Genomic DNA, 12,725 nt, shown 5'->3' with positions numbered 1-12,725 from the left:
ACACACTGAGCCCCTGTTCTACAGATTCACATACACTGAGTCCCTTTTCTACAGATTCACACACACTGAGCCCCTGTTCTACAGATTCACATACACTGTCCCTTTTCTACAGATTCACACACACTGAGCCCCTGTTCTACAGATTCACATACACTGAGTCCCTTTTCTACAGATTCACACACACTGTCCCTGTTCTCCAGATTCACACACACTGAGCCCCTGTTCTACAGATTCACACACACTGAGTCCCTTTTCTACAGATTCACGTACACTGTCCCTTTTCTACAGATTCACACACACTGAGTCCCTGTTCTACAGATTCACACACACTGCGCTCCTGTTCTACAGATTCACAAACACTGACCCTTTTCTACAGATTCACACACACTGAGCCCCTGTTCTACAGATTCACATACACTGAGTCCCTTTTCTACAGATTCACGCACACTGAGCCCCTGTTCTACAGATTCACTTGCACTGTCCCTTTTCTACAGATTCACATACACCGAGTCCCTTTTCTACAGATTCACACACACTGAGTCCCTGTTCTACAGATTCACACACACTGAGCCCCTGTTCTACAGATTCACACACACTGAGCCCCTGTTCGACAGATTCACACACACTGAGCCCCTGTTCTACAGATTCACATACACTGAGTCCCTTTTCTACAGATTCACACACACTGAGCCCCTGTTCTACAGATTCACATACACTGTCCCTTTTCTACAGATTCACACACACTGAGCCCCTGTTCTACAGATTCACATACACTCAGTCCCTTTTCTACAGAGTCACACACACTGTCCCTGTTCTCCAGATTCACACACACTGAGCCCCTGTTCTACAGATTCACACACACTGAGTCCCTTTTCTACAGATTCACACACACTGTCCCTGTTCTACAGATTCACACACACTGAGCCCCTGTTCTACAGATTCACATACACTGAGTCCCTTTTCTTCAGATTCACACACACTGAGCCCCTGTTCTACAGATTCACATACACTGTCCCTTTTCTACAGATTCACATACACTGAGTCCCTTTTCTGCAGATTCACACACACTGAGCTCCTGTTCTACAGATTCACATGCACTGTCCCTTTTCTACAGATTCACATACACTGAGTCCCTGTTCTACAGATTCACACACACTGAGTCCCTGTTCTACAGATTCACAAACACTGAGTCCCTTTTCTACAGATTCACACACACTGAGCCCCTGTTCTACAGATTCACACACACTGAGCCCCTGTTCTACAGATTCACATACACTGTCCCTTTTCTACAGATTCACACACACTGAGCCCCTGTTCTACAGATTCACATACACTGTCCCTTTTCTACAGATTCACACACACTGAGCCCCTGTTCTACAGATTCACACACACTGAGCCCCTGTTCTACAGATTCACACACACTGAGCCCCTGTTCTACAGATTCACACACACTGAGCCCCTGTTCTACAGATTCACATACACTGAGTCCCTGTTCTACAGATTCACACACACTGCGCTCCTGTTCTATAGATTCACATACACTGATAGTCAGAGTAAAAATGAAAGAATATTCAGGATGAATGCATGGCTTGAGAGATGGTGCAGGAAGGAGGGGTTCAGATTTTTGGGACATTGGGACCGGTTCTGGGGGAGGTGGGACTATTACAAATTGGACGGTCTACACCTGGCCCTGACTGGAACCAATGTCCTTGGAGGTGCTTTTGCTAACGCTGTTGGGGAGGGTTTAAACTAATGTGGCAGGGGAATGGAACCAATTGAGGTCAGTTGACACTAAGGAGGTAGTAACAAAAGCCTGTAAGGAACTAGATAATGAAGTCAGTGTGACTAAGGGGAAGAGCAGGCAGGGAGCAGATGATGAATATAAAGGGACTGGTGGTCTGAGGTGCATTTGTTTTAATGCAAGAAGTGTAGTAGGTAAGGCAGATGAACTTAGGGCTTGGATTAGTACCTGGGAGTATGATGTTATTGCTATTACTGAGACTTGGTTGAGGGAAGGGCATGATTGGCAACTAAATATCCCAGGATATCGATGCTTCAGGCGGGATAGAGAGGGAGGTAAAAGGGGTGGAGGAGTTGCATTACTGGTCAAAGAGGATATCACAGCTGTGCTGAAGGAGGGCACTATGGAGGACTCGAGCAGTGAGGCAATATGGACAGAACACAGAAATATTAAGGGTGCGGTAACAATGTTGGGGCTGTACTACAGGCCTCCCAACAGCGAGCGTGAGATAGAGGTACAAATATGTAAACAGATTATGGAAAGATGTAGGAGCAACAGGGTGGTGGTGATAGGAGATTTTAATTTTCCCAACATTGACTGGGATTCGCTTAGTGTTAGAGGTCCAGATGGAGCAGAATTTGTAAGGAGCATCCAGGAGGGTTTTCTAGAGCAGTATGTAAATAGTCCAACTCGGGAAGGGGCCATACTGGACCTGGTGTTGGGGAATGAGCCCGGCCAGGTTGTTGAAGTTTCAGTAGGGGACTACTTTGGGAATTGTGATCACAATTCCGTAATCTTTAAAATACTCATGGACAAAGACGAGAGTGGTCCAAAAGGGAGAGTGCTAAATTGGGGGAAGGCCAACTACACCAAAATTCGGCAGGAGCTGGGAAATGTAGATTGGGAGCAGCTGTTTGAAGGTAAATCCACATGTGATATGTGGGAGGCTTTTAAAGAGAGGTTGATTAGCGTGCAGGAGAGACATGTTCCTGTGAAAATGAGGGATAGAAATGGCAAGATTAGGGAACCATGGATGACAGGTGAAATTGTGAGACTAGCTAAGAGGAAAAAGGAAGCATACATAAGGTCTAGGCGGCTGATGAAAGACGAAGCTTTGAAAGAATATCGGGAATGTAGGACCAATCTGAAACGAGGAATTAAGAGGGCTAAAAGGGGTCATGAAATATCTTTAGCAAACAGGGTTAAGGAAAATCCCAAAGCCTTTTATTCATATATAAGGAGAAAGAGGGTAACTAGAGAAAGGATTGGCCCACTAAAGGACAAAGGAGGAATGTTATGCTTGGACTTTGCATCGGTATTCACCGAGGAGAGGGACATGACGGATGTTGAGGTTAGAAACAGATGTTTGATTACTCTAGGTCAAGTCGGCATAAGGAGGGAGGAAGTGTTGGGTATTCTAAAGGGCATTAAGGTGGACAAGTCCCCAGGTCCGGATGGGATCTATCCCAGGTTACTGAGGGAAGCGAGAGAGGAAATAGCTGGGGCCTTAACACATATCTTTGCAGCATCCTTAAACACGGGTGAGGTCCCGGAGGACTGGAGAATTGCTAATGTTGTCCCCTTGTTTAAGAAGGGTAGCAGGGATAATCCAGGTAATTATAGACCGGTGAGCCTGACGTCAGTGGTAGGGAAGCTGCTGGAGAAGATACTGAGGGATAGGATCTATTCCCATTTGGAAGAAAATGGGCTCATCAGTGATAGGCAACATGGTTTTGTGCAGGGAAGGTCATGTCTTACCAACTTAATAGAATTCTTTGAGGAAGTGACAAAGTTGATTGATGAGGGAAGGGCTGTCGATGTCATATACATGGACTTCAGTAAGGCGTTTGATAAGGTTCCCCATGGCAGGCTGATGGAGAAAGTGAAGGCGCTTGGGGTCCAAGGTGTACTAGCTAGATGGATAAAGAACTGGCTGGGCAACAGGAGACAGAGAGTAGCAGTAGAAGGGAGTTTCTCAAAATGGAGACGTGTGACCAGTGGTGTTCCACAGGGATCCGTGCTGGGACCACTGTTGTTTGTGATATACATTAATGATTTGGAGGAAAGTATAGGTGGACTGATTAGCAAATTTGCAGACGACACTAAGATTGGTGGAGTAGCAGATAGTGAAGGGGACTGTCAGAGAATACAGCAGAACATAGATAGATTGGAGAGTTGTGCAGAGAAATGGCAGATGGAGTTCAATCAGGGCAAATGCGAGGTGATGCATTTTGGAAGATCCAATTCAAGAGTGTACTATACAGTAAATGGAAAAGTCCTGGGGAAAATTGATGTCCAGAGAGATTTGGGTGTTCAGGTCCACTGTTCCCTGAAGGTGGCAACGCAGGTAAATAGAGTGGTCAAGAAGGCATACGGCATGCTTTCCTTCATCGGACGGGGCATTGAGTACAAGAGTTGGCAGGTCATGTTACAGTTGTATAGGACTTTGGTTCGGCCACATTTGGAATACTGCGTACAGTTCTGGTCGCCACATTATCAAAAGGATGTGGATGCTTTGGAGAGGGTGCAGAGGAGGTTCACCAGGATGTTGCCTGGTATGGAGGGCGCTAGCTATGAAGAGAGGTTGAGCAGATTAGGATTATTTTCATTAGAAAGACGGAGGTTGAGGGGGGACCTGATTGAGGTGTACAAAATCATGAGAGGTATAGACAGGGTGGATAGCAAGAGGCTTTTTCCCAGAGTGGGGGTTTCAATTACTAGAGGACACGAGTTCAAAGTGAAAGGGGAAAAGTTTAGGGGGGATATGCGTGGAAAGTTCTTTACGCAGAGGGTGGTGGGCACCTGGAACGCATTGCCAGCGGAGGTGGTCGATGCGGGCACGATGGAGTCTTTTAAGATGTATCTAGACAGATACATGAATGGGCAGGAAGAAAAGAGATACAGAACCTTAGAAAATAGGCGACATGTTTAGAGAGAGGATCTGGATCGGCGCAGGCTTGGAGGGCCGAAGGGCCTGTTCCTGTGCTGTAATTATCTTTGTTCTTTGTTCTTTGTTCTTTGTCCCTTTTCTACAGGTTCACACACACTGAGCCCCTGTTCTACAGATTCACATACACTGAGTCCCTTTTCTACAGATTCACACACACTGAGCCCCTGTTCTACAGATTCACATACACTGTCCCTTTTCTACAGATTCACGTACACTGAGTCCCTTTTCTGCAGATTCACACACACTGAGCCCCTGTTCTACAGATTCACTTGCACTGTCCCTTTTCTACAGATTCACATACACTGAGTCCCTTTTCTACAGATTCACACACACTGAGTCCCTGTTCTACAGATTCACACACACTGAGTCCCTGTTCTACAGATTCACATACACTGAGTCCCTTTTCTACAGATTCACACACACTGAGCCCCTGTTCTACAGATTCACACACACTGAGCCCCTGTTCTACAGATTCACATACACTGAGTCCCTTTTCTACAGATTCACACACACTGAGCCCCTGTTCTACAGATTCACACACACTGAGCCCGTTCTACAGATTCACATATACTGAGTCCCTTTTCTACAGATTCACACACACTGTCCCTGTTCTACAGATTCACACACACTGAGCCCCTGTTCTGCACATTCACATACACTGAGTCCCTTTTCTACAGATTCACACACACTGAGCCCCTGTTCTACAGATTCACATATACTGTCCCTTTTCTACAGATTCACACGCACTGAGACCCTGTTCTACAGATTCACACACAGTGAGCCCCTGTTCTAAAGATTCACACACACTGACCTCCTGTTCTGCAGATTCAAACACACTGAGCTGCTGTTTTGCAGAATCATACACAATGAGCCCCTGTTCTGCAGATTCACACACACTGTCCCTTTTCTACAGATTCACACACACTGAGTCCCTTTTCTACAGATTCACACACACTGAGCCCCTGTTCTAAAGATTCACACAGACTGAGATCCTTTCCTACAGATTCACACACACTCAGCCCCTGTTCTGCAGATTCACACTCACTGAGACCCTTTCCTACAGATTCACACACACTGAGCCCCTGTTCTGCAGATTCACACACACTGAGCCCCTGTTCTACACATTCACACACACTGATCCCCTGTTCTGCAGATTCACGCACACTGAGTCCCTGTTCTACAGATTCACACACACTGAGCCCCTGTTCTGCAGATTCACGCACACTGAGCCCCTGTTCTACACATTCACACACACTGATCCCCTGTTCTGCAGATTCACGCACACTGAGTCCCTGTTCTACAGATTCACACACACTGAGCTCCTGTTCTGCAGATTCACACACAATGAGTCCCTATTCGACACAGTCACACACACTGAGTCCATTTTCTACAGATTCACACACACTGAGCCCCTGTTCTACAGATTCACATACACTGTCCCTTTTCTACAGATTCACATACACTGAGTCCCTGTTCTACAGATTCACATACACTGATTCCCTGTTCTGCAGATTCACATACACTGAGTCCCTGTTCTACAGATTCACACACACTGACTCCCTGTTCTACCGATTCACATGCACTGAGTCCCTTTTCTACAGATTCACAAACACTGAGTCCCTGTTCTACCGATTCACATACACTGTCCCTTTTCTACAGATTCACATGCACTGAGTCCCTTTTCTACAGATTCACAAACACTGAGTCCCTGTTCTACCGATTCACATACACTGTCCCTTTTCTACAGATTCAGACACACTGAGCCCCTGTTCTACAGATTCACACACACTGAGACCCTGTTCTACAGATTCACATCCACTGAGTCCCTGTTCTACAGATTCACACACACTGAGTCCCTTTTCTACAGATTCACATACACTGAGTCCCTGTTCTACAGATTCACACACACTGAGCCCCTGTTCTACAGATTCACACACACTGAGTCCCTGTTCTACAGATTCACACACACTGAGTCCCTGTTCTACAGATTCACATACACTGAGTCCCTGTTCTGCAGATTCACATACACTGAGTCCCTGTTCTACAGATTCACACACACTGAGTCCCTGTTCTACAGATTCACATACACAGTCCCTTTTCTGCAGATTCACATACACTGAGTCCCTTTTCTACAGATTCACATACACTGAGTCCCTTTTCTACAGATTCACATACACTGAGTCCCTGTTCTACAGATTCACATACACTGAGCCCCTGTTCTACAGATTCACACACACTGAGCCCCTGTTCTGCAGATGTTCGTGGGGCAAAAGCCAGAGATGTGCCTTCAGGGGAGGAAGCTGTACAAACTGGTCCGACGGTTGCTGCCTGGAGCCGTTTAGTGGCAATGAAATCATTTTGAAGCGTCGCCATTATTGTAATGTCGCAAACACAGCAGCTGATTTGCGCACAGCAAGATCCCTCAAAAAGCAACATGATAATGACCAGGTAATCTGTTTTCTGCTGTTGATTGAGGAATAAATATTGGCCAGGGCTCTGAGGGATAATCCCCTGGTGTCCTTCAAAATAGTGCCCAGGGATTTTTTTACAGCCACCCAAGGAGAGCAGTCCGGTCCTCATTTTAACATCTCATCTGAAAAATAACACTGCTGACAGTGCAGCACTCCCTTTGTCTGTACTGGAGTGTCAGCCTGGAGTTTGTGCTTGAGTCTGTGGTGTGGGACTTAAACCTGCAACTTTCTGACCTCAAGGTGAGCTTGCTCCCCACTGAGTCATGCTGGTAATATTAATTGGAACAAACCTGTGTATCCCACGCTCTGCTATTATTTTTCTTTGAGCTTTGATCCATCCATTAGCATGTCTTCATCACTCCCAATACGACGACCCAAGTAGCATGTGGTGACAGCACAGTTTTTCATCAATGACAATGACCTCAGGGTCAATAGAATAAATCATCAGTCCAATTCCCTTCCCCGTTCCCTGGTCCCCCATACATTGAAGATAATGGATGACACTGAGACAGGAGGAGACTATTGATCGCGTGTGTGTGTGTGCATGTGCGTGTGTGTGCATGTGCGTATGTGTGTGTGCATGTGCAAGTGCGTGTGTGTGTGCGTGTGTGTGAGTGCGTGTGTGCATGTGCGTGTGTGTGTGTGCGTGTGTGCATGTACGTGTGTGTGCGTGTGTGCGTGTGTATGTACGTGCGTGCATATGCGTGTTTGTGAGACGAGGTTGGAGTTTTGCAACAGGCAGTCAGGCTAATTTCTTTGACACTGAAGAAAGTCAATAGTTAGTCTGTTGTTTTGCTGCGATTCTCAAGGTCTGGGGGTATTGCCAGGGTAAACAAACTGATAGTACACTTTTCTGTTGCTCTGCTCTCCTTTTTTTGTCCCAAAATATACTTTATTCATAAAAATCTGTAAAAATTACATTACCAATTTCAAACAGCACCAAGTCAAAAAATACAAACAGTGCAAAGGAGGTCCGTTTGCTTCACTACAATCATAAGTTGCCTCACAACTCTTCCATTTCACATTTGTCATGCCAATTACATTTTTACATTTTACAGCAAATGAAAATTTTCCTGATACAGTTCGAGAGGTTTCCCATGGATCCAGTCCCTCAGTCCAGCTTGGTGGGGGACCTTACACTGTGGTCTTTCCCCATTGAGCCTTTGCTGCGGCTGCCCCAAGCTTTAGTTCGTCCCTCAGCACGTAGTCCTGGACCTTGGAATGTGCCAGTCTGCAACATTCGGCCGTGGACAACTCTTTGCGCTGGAAGACCAGCAAGTTTCGGGCAGACCAAAGGGAGTCTTTCACCGAATTGATAGTCCTCCAGCAGCAGTTGATGTTTGTCTCGGTGTGCGTCCCTGGGAACAGCCCATAGAGCACAGACTCCTGTGTTACAGAGCTGCTTAGGATGAACCTCGACAAAAACCACTGCATCTCTTTCCTCTCCTTCTGTATGTTTCGTTCCTCTATTGAGGCTGACTCGGAGGAGCCTTGTCTCTCCACTGCTGGTTCATATGTTCACAAAGGAGGCCCAGGCACGGGACTCTGGATTGTGAGTCTATCCAATCAGGAATGTGCTCATCTTAATTGGACACAATCAACTCATTTCATTGGTCTAGGTATTAGCACCAAAATGCCTTTGATTGGACAAGGGATTTCTGGGCAAGTTCAGTTCCTGAGATGTGAGCAATCACCCAATATAAACTACCCTTAGTTAACATCTAACCATTGGTCCAGTCGTTGGTGAGCCCCCTCAGCCAATAGGAATGGTGGGATGTTTGTCGAACACATGGAGTGCTCCAAATCTGTAGAAAAGCGGAACAGAAGGTGAGCAAGGCTCCATTTTCAGACCAGGGCCTGCGGTTGCTGTTCAGTTTGGAATTACAGCCATGTCTGAAGATCTCTGCTGGGCGAGGACAACGTCCAAAGATGCAAAGGGAGTGAGCAGTCTCGTAGTTTCTCACTAAGTGAGTGAACTCCACCTTAGTCAGCAGGGCAACCTGACAGACTCTGCATTCCTGGAAGAGTAGCAAGTTAAAACCTGCCTATCCATTGGAACAACCCAGGAGCAGGTTTCAAATGGGAGGAAGAGATGGAGAGGTTAAGGGAGGGAATTGCCAGAGCTTAGGGCCCAGGCAGCTGAAGGCACGGCCACCAATGGTGGAGCAATTAAAATAGGGAATCGGAATTAGAGGAGTGCAGATATCTCGGAGGGTTGTGGGGCTGGAGGAGATTATGAGATAGGGAGGAGCAAGGCCGCACAGGGATTTGAAAACAAGGATGAGAATTTAAATTCCAGAAAGGTTCCCTAACATTGTAAACAGCTAATGAGGTGCCCATATTCAAAAGGGATGACAAAACAGACATGAACAACTACAGCCTCACTAGACTTCCATCCAGTAATATTCTCCAGTGTCAATTTAAGGATTATCTGCTCAGTAATGGTCAGGTTAACAGCAGTGTGCACAGCTTCGGAAAGAATGTCTGCCTGACCAATCTTCACAGAGTCCTTCAGGAAATGACATCGACTTCCCAACCAGACTGTCTGCGCTCTGTCAAACTGATGGATCTCAACTTCCAAACTGCAGTTAACAAAGTCCTTCATGAAAGGCCATCAGTCAAACTCACTACCCTCCCTCCTCAAATCCCTCCCTCCCCAAATATCTCCCTCTACCCTCCCTCCTCAAATATCTCTCTCTACCCTCACTCCTCAAATATCTCTCTCTACCCTCATCTCCTCAAATACCTCCCCAAATATCTCCCTCTACCCTCCCTCCCCAAATATCTCTCTCTACCCTCACTCCTCAAATACCTCCCCAAATCCCTCCCTCCTCAAATATCTCCCTCTACCCTCCCTCCTCAAATATCTCCCTCTACCCTCATCTCCTCAAATACCTCCCTCTACCCTCCCTCCTCAAACACCTCCCTCTACCCTCCCTCCTCAAACACCTCCCTCTACCCTCCCTCCACAAATATCTCCCTCTACTCTCCCTCCCCAAATATCTCCCTCTACCCTCCCTCCTCAAATATCTCCCTCTACCCTCCCTCCTCAAATATCTCCCTCTACCCTCCCTCCCCAAATATCTCCCTCGACCCTCCCTCCCCAAATATCTCCCTCTACCCTCCCTCCTCAAATATCTCCCTCTACCCTCCCTCCCCAAATATCTCCCTCTACCCTCACTCCTCAAATATCTCCCTCTACCCTCCCTCCTCAAACACCTCCCTCTACCCTCACTCCTCAAATACCTCCCTCTACCCTCCCTCCTCAAACACCTCCCTCTACCCTCCCTCCTCAAACACCTCCCTCTACCCTCCCTCCCCAAATATCTCCCTCTACCCTCCCTCCCCAAATATCCCCCTCTACCCTCCCGCCTCAAATATCTCCCTCTACCCTCACTCCTCAAATATCTCCCCAAATCCCTCCCTCTTCAAATATCTCCCTCTATCTTCACTCCTCAAATACCTCCCTCTACCCTCCCTCCTCAAACACCTCCCTCTACCCTCCCTCCTCAAACACCTCCCTCTATCCTCCCTCCTCAAACACCTGCCTCTACCCTCCCTCCTCAAACACCTCCCTCTACCCTTCTTCCACAAAACTCTCCCTCTCTACCCCACTCCCTGTACCCTCCCTCCCCAAATCCTTCCCTATCTGTCCTCCCTCCTTAAATCTCTCCCTCCCTTAACCTTTCACACCACAAAACATAATTTTAAGGTGATTGGAGGAAGGTTTCGGGGAGATGTCAGAGGTAGGTTCTTTACACAGAGAGTGGTGGGTGCATGGAATGCGCTGCCAGCGGTGGTAGTAGAAGCAGATACATTAGGGACATTTAAGCGACTCTTGGATAGGTACATGGATGATAGTAGAATGAAGGGTAGGTAGTTAGTTTGATCTTAGAGTAGGTTAAAGGTTCGGCACAACATTGTGGGCCGAAGGGCCTGTACTGTGCTGTACTGTTCTATGTTCTATGTTCTAAAACTTTCCCTCCATAATAAGATCTATCCTTATATTTCAAACTTGTGACACTTTATTTGTTCATCCTTTCTCCATCCACCCTCCCTCCCTCCACCCACCCTCCCTCGTCCACTGTTGAGTCTGGCTGTACACCGTGCTCTGCATTGTGCCAGCCTGGATCAGGGCAGAGAATGGAGATACTGCAAGGATGTAATGGGAACTGGGAGTAGGGTCTTCCTGATATTCAGCGAACGAGAGCCGTGTGGGTCAGGGGAGGCTGGACAGTGGGAGGGACAGTTCCTCTGGTGGGAGAGTCCAGAACAAGGGGACATAATCTTAAAATTACAAATAGGCTGTTCAGGGGTGATGTCAGGAATCTGGAACTCTCGCCCCCAAAAAGCTGAGGGATCAATTGAAAATTTCATAACTGAAATTGATAGATTTTTGTTCGGCCTGGGTATTGGGGGTTACAGAACCAAAGCAGGGAGATGGAGTGATGATACAGATCATCCATGAGCTCATTGGATGGTGGAACAGGTTGGAGGGGCCGAATGGGCTCCTCCTGTTTCTATGGGACTATACCACAGGATACATTGCTCATAGAATCATATGGTACAGAAGGTGGCCATTCAGCCCTTGGGTGCAGGATAGCTCTTTCAAAGGGCCAGCCTATGAGGAGAACAGAGCTATTGCTGTTTAGAAACCAGTGCGCATTGTTTAACAGACTCCCATTCCTGGAGGCTCCGCCCTCTTCCTGTTTCTTATGGTCCCCGAGGTTTGGCCCAGTCTTTGACAAGAAAGTTATTGATAGCAAGAGTCAGGCGAGAAAAAGAAAGTAGTTGGAGGGACTTTTACTTGGTTTTATTGCTGCCGTCATCTACAAATTAGGGGCTTTCCACAGGATGGCTGTTGTCCAAGAGTCATAAATCAAATTGTTTTTAACCACAAACTGCTGGATGAAAAGAGTCAGATAGAGCGATCATGTGAGGGAGGTCCTGTCTCAACAAGACCAGACAGGCTACACTCCTTAGAACTACTAGTTAACCCTGGAATCACTCATTGTGCTTTTGAATATCAGCAATGGTTCAGGCTCGTCTGCGAGTCAGAAAGTTGTGGGTTCAAGCCCCACATCAGAGATCTGAGCACATAATCCAGGCTAACACTCCCAGTGCAGTACCGAGGGAGCACTGCACTGTCAGAGGTGTCGTCTTTCAGATAAGATATTAAACCAAGGCCCCGTCTGCCCTCTCAGGTGGACATAAAAGATCCCAAGGCTCTACTCAAAGAAGAGCAAGGGAGTTCTCCTTGATGTCCTGGACATTCCTCAACCAACATCACTAAAAGGCATTCAATAAGGTGCCATATAAAAAGGTCACTACACAAGATAAGAGCTCATGTTGTTGGGGATAATATATTAACATGGATAGAGGATTGGTTAGCTAACAGGAAACAGAGAGAATTGGGATAAATGCGTCATTTTCAGGTTGGCAAACTGTAACTAGTGGAGTCCCACAGGGATCAGTGCTGGAGCCTCAACTATTTACAATCTATATTAATGACTTAGATAAAGGGATCAAGTTTATTGAAGTCAAATATGCTGACAATACAAAG

Source organism: Heterodontus francisci, chromosome 3 (genome assembly GCF_036365525.1).
Source record: "Heterodontus francisci isolate sHetFra1 chromosome 3, sHetFra1.hap1, whole genome shotgun sequence".
Classification (NCBI taxonomy): domain Eukaryota; kingdom Metazoa; phylum Chordata; class Chondrichthyes; order Heterodontiformes; family Heterodontidae; genus Heterodontus; species Heterodontus francisci.
The sequence above is the reverse complement of the archived record's forward strand: the minus strand, read 5'-3'. Positions refer to the sequence as shown.